This window comes from Euprymna scolopes, chromosome 18, assembly GCF_053919585.1.
Source record: "Euprymna scolopes isolate OS-2025 chromosome 18, ASM5391958v1, whole genome shotgun sequence".
Lineage (NCBI taxonomy): Eukaryota > Metazoa > Mollusca > Cephalopoda > Sepiida > Sepiolidae > Euprymna > Euprymna scolopes.
The window spans coordinates 50,649,198-50,661,432 of record NC_136499.1 but is presented as its reverse complement, the minus strand read 5'-3'; the positions used below and the strand labels follow the sequence as shown (position 1 = coordinate 50,661,432).

General features: G+C 31.8%; 1 protein-coding gene across 3 annotated transcripts in view; it reads right to left on the bottom strand.

Annotated features, from left to right (window-relative positions):
• Positions 1 to 11,911, bottom strand: part of LOC145297618 (DIS3-like exonuclease 2) — a 162,488-nt gene extending 150,577 nt beyond the window's left edge. Inside the window, exons 1-2 of one of the 3 annotated variants that reach the window (XM_080143692.1) lie at positions 11,752 to 11,888; positions 11,522 to 11,573 (exon numbers count right to left, since the gene is read on the bottom strand). The gene's annotated coding sequence lies outside the window, so the exon portion shown is untranslated. Of the gene's footprint in view, positions 1 to 11,521; positions 11,574 to 11,751 lie in introns of all 3 variants that reach the window. The other 2 variants (XM_080143690.1, XM_080143693.1) reach the window with 2 other exon arrangements.
• Between the last annotated feature and the right edge of the window lie 324 nt (positions 11,912 to 12,235).

Here is a 12,235-nt window from a genome sequence, read left to right as displayed (position 1 = left end):
GTAAACTGATTGAAAAAAAAAACTAATGCTATTGGTTTTCTTTCTTTTAATGAAAATGTGAAAAGACATTTCGTCACATTCAAAAAAAAAAAAAAAAAAAATATATATATATATATATATATATATATGGCTGATGTAAATAAGTTATAAAACCCAAAGCAAAATAAGTCTTTGTACTATGACAAGGGAATAACCACCATTCCTTAAAAAAAAGAAAAAAAATGTTTTAGAATTCAACCTAAAACAATAAAAAAAATAGAAAAAATCTTTATAATGTCTGTACCAGCTATAAAACAAACATGTCATATTCCAAAAACCACAAATTGATGACGTAGTTTTATTTTTACTAAGTAAATCAAATTTCATGTGTAAGCAAAAAGGAACTCTCTCGCATCGCCATCTTGAAAAAACAAGTGCAGATAACTCCACAATAATTCAAATGCACCCACTGTGAATGGATTTCTCGATTCAGTCAGTGGTTGGAGATGCGATGTGCCTTTGCATGATTAAAGGTTCTTAATGGTTCCCTCCAAGTATAATCATCCTTCTTAACAGATAAATAATTTGGAAGAATAGTGACTATCCGTATTGCTGTATGGTTGGAAAGTTCTTATAAAGTCGATGACAGAAATTGAGTTGAATCAGCATTTTCTTTTACAAGTTCCTAACTGGGTATTAATTCAAACTGCTCACAAAGGGGATTCATCCACAGAAGCATAAGTTCCCTTGAATGTTATGAGAAACTCCAGTTACATGCCAGGATTCATTGTTTTAAGCCGCCAATGCACAATTCTAGTAGTCAGCGTGTGATTGGTTTATTTGTAGGAGCCAAGTTAATTACTTGGCGCCTTTTTTTTTTGTAAACATTCTTTTTCTTTTCAGTCTACGGAAAGACTCACCAAAGGGCGGCTCCGAGAAGAATGGAGCCGCCACAATTTCTTCACGTTATATCACAAAAATGTTTAGTGAAAAAAAGGACTTTAAATCTTTACAAGCAAAGACACTGTGCTGAAGATATCCTAATTAGAGGATGGTATTTTTTGAACATTTTCATCGTGTTTATATCTACTAGATATTTGAACTTTTCTCAATTCAATTAGAGTCCCAAGGGACTTGATTTATGCCTAATTAAAGGCACCAGAACTCTTGCCGAGAACACCATGAATTATCATGGATCCTTTCGAAGGAAAACCGAACTACCACTCCACCCAAAGTAGTTAACTACTGGCTCTGTATTCGGGATGCAAAACTGGCCCACCGTTTTGCAAGGACTGTACCAGGACCAATAACTTTTCTTTGCTGTTATAACTGAATAAATTTGGAGTTTTAAAGGTATGGTTTTGTAATTTGTGGATTTATTTTGCCTCTGCCAGGGAGTATTGAGTTTGTGAGATTCATTTTCTCACAATGTGTTCTGCGTGAATAAGAGAAAATTTCTTTTGAATCAGAGACGAACATAAAATATCCTTACACAGTGAAGTTGGCTTATAAAGTGAAAACTGCACTTTTCTCACATCAGGCATGCATATAAATTTTTTTTTTTTTTTTTTTTTAAATGTTCAAAGGCAACTCCCAAAATACAACAGCGAAAGTGCTCCAGACAAGCAAGTTTCAACAGTATTTTTTTTAAGTAGGTTGAATTCTAAAAATGAACACAAAAATTGTAAAACGTCAAGGTGCATTTGAATCTGATATTTGATAATTATTATTATTAAACTATCGACAAGTTGTTTTAACCATCATCTTTTAAATCGAGGAATTAAAATTGAATGTAAATGTTAACTGGTTAAATAATAATTGATTAAATATATAAGATATGTAATAGTTAAAGTCACTCGTCCCCACCATCCACAGGTTAAACATGGTTTTTAAAAATAATGTTATTTAGAAGCCCACACAATGTTTTGCTTATGTGAGTGATGTACGGTGCCATAAAATAAAAAAGTTACAGAAATTTAAATTGTCCCAACCAAGAAATATTATTACATCGTTTACTAAAATATGATATAAATTAAAAAAAATATAGAAATAAATTTTTAATAATTTTAAGGAAGCTGCTTGGCAGTAATGCTGAAACTCATTTCATTCTAAATATTTAAAAAGAGTGAAGGTGATCTTTTAAACCAACGCATTTCAGATGGAACCATTACGCACTTATGTGTCATGTCGAAATTAGTATAAATTCCAAAAATCACAAAAAGTAGAAAAATAATTATGAGTAAAAATAGAATTATCGAGTTTCATAATATTTTAATGTGGAAGAGTTGTGTGGCCAATTCAGTATGACAATCAAGGGAGATCACCATTGACTTAAACTGATGAATTAAATGTCTGTCATTTTTAAACCAACGCATTGTTGGAATTTGCATGCTGAAATGCTCATGGTTGCATGATGGGAAATATATAAAAAAGATTTTCCTTTATTCAGACAAAAGAATGCGAAATGTTATTTCAAACAAGATTTGATGTTTTATGAACTAAATTTGGTTGCACCATTTCCATTCCAAAAAGATCTCATTCCGATTAGACGTGTCAATCTTTATCAGAGCAAATCCAATTAAGGGAATAATTTCCCGCCTAATTATTTTGCAGTAGGCATCAAAGAACTATGCCACTGCTGAAATTCACTAAAATTGGAATTTTTTTTTTTTTTTCCACAATGTAGTCACCACTTATCAAGGCCCGGAAGCCACTCGGGGATAAGGGTTATTGCATGTACAGTACGTTAGTATTGGAGATTTGATAAAGTGTCTTACTTAAGGAAGCGGTTCATCAGGAATTTATTTATGTTGGACTTGAAGACATCCAGGTTGTAGTCAGGTGGGAAACAGGCAACCGGAACAGAGTTCCACAGGCGTGCACTTCTAAGAAAGAAGCTTTGTTCATGGAATCTACGTTTTGATTTTGGCACAGATAAAGAGTGGGGAAAATTTTTGACAATGGTTTCAGCTAGACGGGTGTTTATCGCGAAAGATTGGCGAGGGGGGGATCAGAGATTGGAGCACAGACGACCACTTGCCATGGTAGTAACATGGATTAATATTTCTGTTTGGAAAACATACCTGAACTTATTTGATATTCAACTTGCTGCAATAATTGAATTGTAATTCTTTAAGATTCGTACTTCCTTCTTCAGTCTGGAAGAACTTTAATATATTTCTGTTCAGGAACACTGTACATTGGATGATATTTACCCGCCAAGAACTACTGAACCATTCAGCTACTACAATATCAGGAAGCACTAAACTACAGAATATTCAACTAGTTACTGAAGAAAGAACTATTTGTGGCCCCTAACAGACCTAAAAGCTCACAAAATGTGCAAATTATTATGCAAAATACACAACTTGAATTATGATACAACTGTCAAGGTAAGTATTTTGGTTTGCGAATTTAAAATTTCAAGATTATTTCAGCTACACAGAATAAATCGACATCATTTTCGAACAATTGCGGTTGATTTTTTTTTTGTTAAAAATACATCTAGCACAACCTACTGGATCATTTTCATTAATTTTTTTGAATTTACACTATTTTCACGCATGACACCCAAGTACATCATGTTTTCACCTGAAATGCGTTTAAAATTTAAAAAGATCACAAATCTACACAAGCATTTGATTGAATTAGTAAAAAAAAAGCCCATATTTATTTACTGATTTCCACGAATTTGATTTTTTTTTCTTCTTTGTCCTATTACAATAGGTTGGTATAATAATAAAAGTAAACTATCAAATAAAAAGTTAACATTATTGATACTCTTTTTTTTTTTTAAACACTCCCATAATGTTAAACATGGAATTCTAAACAATCAACAACTTCCTACTACCATAAACCAGTATCTATATATATATATAAAAGGAAAAGTGTGTGTGTGTGTGTGTGTGTGTGTGTTTGTATGCCTCGCAAAAACTTTTGACACGGGCCACGGATTTTCGCCAGATAGGTATCATTTTAAAGCTCGAACCTTTTCCCAACAAATATTGAAAAATTGGCCAAATTATAATTCTTTTTATTGTTTGATAAAACAAGTGGTCCCATATGATTTCGTTTTTCGTTTCATACTTAGCAACTTCCATTCCATTAGATGTAAACATCACCAGAGGTAGCTGTGCTACCTTATCTATATGAAAGTTATAACTGGATTTGTTTAAATTTAAACTAAATTATAAATGATTTATGTAAATGTGTGAAGATCGAGCAGCCATCTTGAATAAGGGCTGATGTGTCCGTTCTTTTTTTTTTTTTTGTATCATCTGGAATAATAGAATTTCAAGGTAACAGCCAATGAGAATAGAAAGAATGTTACTAGGGAGAAATCATTATTTTCAAATAGTGTAGTGTAATTTATATGTAAACAGAGTCCACTTCCAGTGTCTTAACTTTGCGTACTGAATTTTTGGACATTACTCAAATTTTATAAGAAATGGTCAACTTTGTTTATTTCCTTAATACTGAATATGTTATCCACAATATTGTCTTGCATTTTAATGGTAAAAAAAATAAACTAAACTGAATAAAATGTTTAAACAAAAATGTGAATAAAAAGAAGGATAAAAAAAGGATAAAAAAGAAACAGAACAAAAAACTGGAACTGAATCTTCTTAAAAATAAAAGGATATTAAACACAAACAAATGAAATTTAATTAAAAAAAAACAAAAAAAAACTGCCTAAATGATGAAACTGAAACGTGTAAATTTTAATCAATCATGTGATATATAAAGTAACGGTGTAATTTTAAAAGCTGTCCTTTTTAGGCAATCTCATCAGCTAAAACCACGCATATGGCTTTCAAATCGTAAATTACTTGCTTCGGCCATTTCCGGAACTAAATCGGAATTTACATTGATACACAGGACGGACTGGAAATCCTCTGCATTGCCATTCTTTCAAGTATTGCAATAAGTACTAGGACTGAAATAGGTTATTTTGAGATATAACTGCTCAGTTGTTGCATTTTTTGAAAAAGGATTCCCCCCTCCTAAACGTAAGCACAACGAAAAAAAAAGAATTAAAACATTGCAACAAAGCAGCTGTTAATATTTTTCAGCATTTGTTTGCTTTTATCAAGAGGGAATCTCTGAAGAAAAGAAAAATAAAATAAATAAAAAGCAAATTTTGTATCTACAGTTTTTATATTAAACATTTACCAGCACAATTAACAAATTTCAGATAAATTGTAAATAAAAATAAATGAAACAACTTTAATAAAAACTTTAATAAAAAAAATAAAATGTAATTAATACAGAAAACAATATTATGGTGTAGCTAAACTTGCTTAAAATGTACTGTGCAAAAAAGTAGTAAATATATGAAAATGTTTGAGGTGCCTTCGTAATTACGACGGTCACGATTCAATCAAGGCAGTCAAGAATGTGAAGGTAAACAAACATATTCATAAAAAAAATAATATATGCAATGTAATTAAATTTTAAAAACAATGCAATAATGTTTACACACAGCAATATAAAAACAAAAATTAAATTTTGAATAATTTCACAAGAATTTTTTATAAAATATATTTTTCAATAAAATAGTTAAATGTTATGCACTTTTGTTACCGTACTATTTCGAAAGTTTTTTTTTTTATGAGTAAATTTTTACGATGTGCCCCAGCGTATTATAAACACCCCAACCACCCTATATTAAGAACGGCTTTCGGAATAACCCCCCCCCCCAACATCGAAAGCCGTTCTTAACATGGGGAGATTGGGGGGAGGGTTTTTTTTTTTTTTTTTTTTTTACAAAGGCATCACCACATTATCAAGGCCCAGAGGCCACTCAAGGATAAGGGTTAAAGAGTGAACAGTAGAAATTGGTCAATATAGTAATCATTAGTAATGAAAATTTGGTAAATTTAATAACTTATATGGAACGGCTCATCAAGAACTTATATACTTTAGACTTGAACACAACCATATTGTAGTCAGCCGGAAAGCAGGAAAACGGAAGACAATTCCACAGGCGTGCAGTTCTAAGAAAGAAGCTTTGTTCATGGAATCTACGTTTAGGTTTAGGCACAGATAAAGAGTGGGGGAAATTATTGATAGTGTTTACAGCTAGACGAGTGTTTCTTGTGAAAGTTTGGCGAGGGGGGACCATAGATTGAAGCTCAGTTGAACACTTTCCATGAAAATAACGATACATCAGAGACAAACTCGCAACATCTCTTCTGTGAGAGGTTGCAAGGAGGAGAAAAGGACATCTCCTACGAGGCTACGAAGTCTATTTTGAACTCTATCAAGGCAGGACAAGTCCTTTCTAGCAACTCCTGCCCAGATGTGGCAACAGTATTCCATCTTTGGACGTACCTGGCTCTTATATAGATAGAGAATAGCATCAGCAGTGAGATATCTACTGGATCGATAGAAAGATCCCACCATTTTTCCAGCGGCCTTGGCAACAGATTTGATATACGTGTTCCATTTAAGATCAGGAGTAATGGTCAAGCCCAGAAGCCTGTCAAAACTTGAGGCCTCCTGAAGATGAGAGCCATTCATTTCAATTGATGACAAATGTGGATTAGAATGTTGATGATGTAAAGAGAGAAGCTTGGTTTTAGATGCATTAAAAGTAACCAGCCACTCCTTTCCCCATTGTACTATGTGCTCAAGATCAGAGGAGAGAGAATTGGAGAGAACTTGGTCGTTTACTGTCTTAGATGTGGTACCATAAATGGTAGTGTCGTCAGCATAAATGTCTACAAATGATGTAAGGATATGATTTGGAAGATCATTAATGTAGATCAGGAAAAGAGTTGGGCCCAGGATGGATCCCTGAGGGACACCGGCATTAATACTGTGAGCTTCTGATTTTTACCCCTCAACTACTACTCTTATGAACCTATCAGAAAGAAATGATTTAATAATTGAGAAGACTTTTCCAGCTATACCATAGCTAGCGATCTTATGAAGTAAACCTTTATGCCATACCCTATCAAAGGCTTTAGATATGTCAAGAGCAATTGCCCTAGAAAGATTGCCACCGTCGAGAGATTTGCTAATCCTATGCGATATAACTGTAAGGACATCTGCTGTAGATCTAGCAGAACGGAAACCATATTGAGTTTTATTTCAAAAGCCATTCTTAACATGGAGTGGTTGGAGGTGTTTATACTACACTGGGGCAGGTCACAAAAAAAAAAAAAAAAAAAAAAAAAAAAAAAAAAATTACCTTTTTAGGTTCTCAATATCTTTTTTTTTTAATTATTAAATTGTTAGGTAAAAGCACAGAATAGTTACAAAACACCCTCCCCATGTTATGAATGGGTTTCAAAATAATGTGAGTATTTCAGCGCAGTAACAAAAGTGCATAAGTACCCAATAGGTTTTTGGTAAACGTGTAGTTTAGCAACATAAATTATTTGACAGACAAAAACAATCATAAAAATTTATTTTATATAAAACACATTAGACCTAAAGGCTGAAATAAAACCAGCAAAAAAATTTCATTTTTATTATTATTTTTAGGCTAAATTAATTCGAGGCCACCATATTGCTTTTAAAATTTGGCCTTTCTAAGGTTTGACAGATTGGCCTTTTTAAATGGCCTTTTTTTCATGGAATAGTTTTTGGTCGCCATACGTTCTTGTTTACTTTTTGTAATGGAAGAGCGTGAAAAGGCCAAATTTAACCTTAAAAAGGCCAATCTGTCCAACTTTAGAAAGGGCAAATTTAAAAAGCAAATTGGCGGTCTTGAATATCGTACATTTAGTCTAATAAAAATGACGAAAAAAAATGAAACTGTTTCTGGTTTTATTTCAGTTTTTGGGTCTAATAATGTGTTTTGTATAAAAAAGTTTTTATAATTTATTTTTGTCAAATAATTTACGCTGCTAAAATATACATTTACCAGTTTTGCTTTTCTTTTTTTTTTTTAAATAAAAACGCTTTGTAGCAAACGCTACATACAGCTGGAACAAATGTACAGAAGGAGCATTTTCATAGTAATCACTGTTTTCAACGCCCACATATATGAAGAATGCGCAAGCACACAACATTGTGATCTAACCACCCGCACACATGAAACAAAGGAACTATGTTACGTTTCCTTGTGTAGAGATACAGCAAACTAGCTGGAACATTCGAGAACATCACTATATAAAGATCTGCTGTGAAAAATCAAATCCGTTATTCTCTTGTTTGTAATCTAGTTCTCGATGAGCAGTCTCCTAAAGTAATCCAATTTACCAAATTTCGACTACTAACGATTACTACGATAGTGTCCCATTGACTACTGTACACTCATTAACCTTTGTCCTCGAGTGGCCTCTGGGCCTTGATTAGTGGTGACACCTTTGAAAAAAAAAATAAAAATAAAAAAAATAAAGCACAAGTGCCCAATATTGTTAGATATGCAAAATAAACCATTTTAAAACGAAAGTAGCTTAAATATTGTTAAAAAAAAAAAAAAAAATTATCAATTTGCCAGAATATTTAACAGAAAACGAGGGTGAAAAACAAATCTATATATCTAGAAAAGTGAAACTGTCTGTGTGTGTGCCTGCGTGTGTACATTTCCTTACCAAATTAACTCTGTCAATTTTCAGACTACAGACTCAAGATTTGACATAAGGGGTATTGAGATTTGGGAAAATCTTTTTAATCGGTTTTCAGCTAGAAATTTGGCTGTCAAGAAGTCAAAGTTCAACGATTTGACCTTTAAAAACTCTACCAAACTCCACCAATTTTGGGTCTAAACACTTGAAATTTTAGGTGTAGGTTACTTGGAAATGGATCAAACTTTTTAATTTGATTTGAGCCCAAAACAAATGTTAACAGGTCAAAATTGGGGTCAAAGTTAAAAAAAAATTGACCTCTGAGGTTTCTATCAAATTACTCAACCAATTTTTGGTCTAAAAATTTGAAAATTTACATAAAGTGTATTCAGATATAGGCAAGCTTTTTAATCGGTTTTTGGCTGAAAATTTAGCTGCCAGAGAGTCAAGTGTAAAGAGTTGATCTTTGCAGACTCTACCAAACTCCTCCGCCAATTTTGGGTCTAAACACTTGAAATTTTAGATGTAGATTACCTGGACACGAGTCAAACTTTTTAATATATATATATATATATATATATATATATATATACACACAAAGTTATGAACAGTACATAGGGCCAGAGCAAAGCCGGGCTGAACTGCTAGTAGTTAATTAATGTTACTTTTATATACCTATCTTAGTTGAAAGTGGCAGATTGTAGTGGTTAACGATACAGACTGACGACCTAAATGCCACAAGTTCGAATCCAGCTTGTTCCACAAAAATCACTTTCACTTAGAATGTTGGCAACCTTCACGTGGTCCTTCCTGTAAGCCTCAAGGTTTTCCTAGAAATAATTCTAACTAGAAAATATCGAGGAAACCAATGTCAACCATAGAATCTTCGGCTTCAAACGATGATGATTACCTACCTGGATAAGCCTGCAAGTTTTAAATTATTTGAAAGTGCTCTTATTTATATTTTTTAGCATTACCTTCCGAATCATGTAAAACCAACGAATTCAACAAGGTGTCGGATTTTACCCAACGTGAAACTTCGATGATCACCTCAAAATCGAAAATTTAACAAAAAAATTACAGCTAAAAAATATACAGATCGATCAGTTATTAGCTGCACTTTTGTTTAATTTTCAATTTTTTGAGTTATTAAAAATACATCAAATTAATGGCGTTCATCAAGTTCCGTATGTGTTTGTAAAATATCATGTCAGTTGATATTTGGGCTTGACGAAGAATGCACTGGAAAAAAAAATCACTTCTGATTAATGTTTATCAATTTTAAAATATTCTGTTATTCTGAACAGTAAAGTTCGTTTGCATATTTTAGCCTATACACACACCTTTTTTTACGATTTTCAGCGATTAATAGTATATCGTAGCCATTACAAGACTAAATTTAAGATATTGGTTGTTCGAATTGAGTTGTCTATTAAATATGGCAAATCAAGGCAAATATTTTGCTTCCTCATAAAATTGTATTTTCTTAGTTACAAAAAAAACAAAAAAAAAACTACTTTATCAATTTGTGATTTTTGGAATATGACATTTTCGTTCCATGAAGAGTATGTACATGAAAAGGATTTTTTTTTGTTTGTTTTTTTTTTTTAATTAGGTTGAATTCCGGATACCAATTCTGTTATGATATGCATTACGTAAACAAGTCAGCCATTTTAATCTTTTGTTACTAGTTGAAAAAGAAAATTACTTTGTGACTTCCAAATTTGAAAGGAATTTGGAAACGTTTAAAGTTTAGACGCTTCCAAATTTAAACTCTCAAAAAGTATTTCTGGCTTTAAAATTATTGTAATAAATGATCGGAGGTTAATTAACATCTATTTTTATTAATTTTATTTGGTTTTTGTGTAATAATTAAAATATTAAAGCATTAACAATACCACAAAATTAATTATATATAATTATCTTTGGTACTCATGCAGAGAGTGATCCGTGTTGAAATAATAACGTTATTATTTAAAAAGCCATTCTTAACATGCGGAGGGGAGGTTATTTTGTACCTGTTCTATACTTACAACTGAATAAAAAAAAAACATAAAACTTTAATTAAACTTGGAAATACGATTTAAAAAAATACCGCGGATCACTATCTGCATTAGCACCTTATCTTTTTACTAATATATAAAACAAATATTACTAACGGCTAGGAAAGTTACTTTTCTACTACCTATGTTTTGCGTTTTAACTTATTTCAAGGCGTTTATTTACTTTGAAACAAAGGTAGTATCAAGTGTGTAAAGTTAGAACGAAAAAAGAAATGGCGGTTTCATTACAACCATTTGAACCTGCGATAATGACTGAAAAATCAAAAATTAAACAAAACTAATAGGATATTAGTTTTGCACAATTGATGTTTATTGGATGGATTTCTTACCGCTATTTTGTTGTAATGGTGCTGCTGCTTATTCAAACTGGCATTAACGGCGGCAATTAAAAGTAAAGAAAATACAGAAAAAAAGTTGTATCATGTACTCGTTACATAACGAAAATATCATATTCCAATAATTATGTAATTTGATCAAGTAGTTTTTTTTAACTAAGAAAATCAAATTTTACGACTGTTTTCGTCGGCCATGATAGAGCCGATGAAATAAGGGGAGACAACTCAAATCGAAGTGTCGAGGTAAAAAAAAATCAGCCTTATGTTCAATACAGTTTAGTAGTAAAATCGCTGAAAATCGTAAATTTTGATTTTCTTAGTTTAAAAAAATATTTGGATTAGCCGAATTTTTTTTTAAATACATGTTCGTTCTGTACAGGGTACGTACATGATATAGACTTTTCTGTATTTTCTTTACTTTTAATTGTCGCTATAATGCCAATTTGAATAAGCATCTGTTTAATTTTCGATTTTTGAGCGATTTTCAAATGTCTAAATGGTTATAATAAAACTGCAATGTTTTTCGTTTTAACTCGACAGACAACACTATTTTTTGTAAATAAACGGCTTAAAATAAGTTAAAGCAAAAACTTATTCAGGTAGGTAGAAGAGTAACTTATCTTACCTTTGGTAACATTGGTTGTATTTTTTTTTTCGCTCCTTTTTTGTTTTGTTGGCTATTGTAAAAAATATACAAAATGTTTACTAATTTTTTACCTTTCTTTTTCTAAACGATTTTAAAAACAAAGCTTTATTTTTTCATTCTTTAACACGATTTTCACATCAAACTTAAAAGGCAAACATAAACAAAAACCAAGAAAACAATGGCCCATTTGTGGGGGCAAATATATTTACCAATTCAGTCAGTTTTCTGCGGTCAATAAACGATGCAAATGGTAACCTATCAGGGAAAGAAAAAAACAAAACAATTTTTTTTTTGTAGACGATCCAAAAACTTGAACTAAATGGTCGCTTTAATATTCATTCGTAAACGACATTATGATGCTACTTGTCTGCCGCTGGTGTTCTAGCCGAACCATATTGAACGTTTCGACCATTATTTCACGGGACTTAACCTGAATCTGCATCAATACATACTTGTGTTTATATTTGGGGTTTGTTCAGAACTCCCTACTCAGATAAAAAAAAAATAAATAAATAAAAAAATAAAAAAAAATAGAACGATATGTGTTACGTATGACGGAAAGAAAATTTAGTACACCAAAAATTACCTAAATTGATGAAGTAGTTTTGTTTTTATAAAGAAAATAATTTTGGAGTGAATTAAAGTTTCTATTTTTCTTCCCCGGCTAAAGAATGGCTTTCGAAAATCTTGAAT